General features: G+C 44.3%; 1 protein-coding gene across 1 annotated transcript in view; it reads right to left on the bottom strand.

The window, feature by feature from the left end:
• Positions 1–887, bottom strand: part of LOC107699502 (ADNP homeobox protein 2-like) — a 7,818-nt gene that overhangs the window by 5,406 nt on the left and 1,525 nt on the right. The window lies entirely within an intron of this gene.

Raw genomic sequence — 887 nt, 5'->3', positions numbered from 1 at the left:
CGTTCCCTTGAGAATTTATGAATATGAGTTAACAAATCTTTAGCCATCCACTAGGGGGCAATCTGACTCCCACTGCTAGTCAACAGTTAGAGCACAGTTGGCTCGAGTATCAGTCACGCTCAGTGTTGCCAAGTCCGCGGGTTTCCCGCGGAATTGGGCTACTTTAATACTTGCCGCGTTTTGTAGTTTTGGGCTAGGTTTTAGTAGCAATTAGGCGGGTTTTGTTGTGAAAACCTGGCAACCCTGGTCACGTTTATTGACAGGGTAAGATGATTTAAGATTAGCTGTGTCGGAAATCCAACCACGGATTGGCATGTTGTTATCTCGGAAACAGGCTCAGCCATCACATTGAATCAGGTAAACTGGTTATATACTTATGTTTCAGTATAATTACGCACGCTATACCAGAGGCGGTTCTAAACCCTTTTTAGGTGGGTTTCAACCCCTTATCTGTCACCTTAGCCCCCAAAACTATCTTAACGATCAGGCCAGTGCTGCTTCCTCGAGAAAGTTTTTCATTCTCATGTGTTTTAAGTCTTGTCAGTTTAAACATTAAAGTAATTTTAAGCCATTTAAGCCCAAGACATCTCAATGCGGTACTCACGCGCTGTGATAAGAGTGTTTCTATGCGCACCGCTCACACACCTGAAGTGCACAAACAGATAGCCTTCTCAGACAGCAGGTGAATACCAATGGCTGTCTTGACAAGTATCCTTGTAAGCACAGTCAGTTGTTTTAAGTGAATGTAAACAGTGAAGAAAATATCAAATGTACATCAGTATAAGGGATCCGTGATCCGGGGGGGTTGGATGTTGGGTGGGCGCGAGTGAAATTAGACAAACTTGGGGGGGCGCATGTCCTAAAAGGTTGAAAACCCCTGGGTTAGA

The sequence above is a fragment of the Sinocyclocheilus anshuiensis genome, unplaced genomic scaffold (assembly GCF_001515605.1).
Source record: "Sinocyclocheilus anshuiensis isolate Anshui unplaced genomic scaffold, SAMN03320099.WGS_v1.1 scaffold670, whole genome shotgun sequence".
Lineage (NCBI taxonomy): Eukaryota > Metazoa > Chordata > Actinopteri > Cypriniformes > Cyprinidae > Sinocyclocheilus > Sinocyclocheilus anshuiensis.
This window is presented reverse-complemented; position numbering and strand designations above follow the sequence as displayed.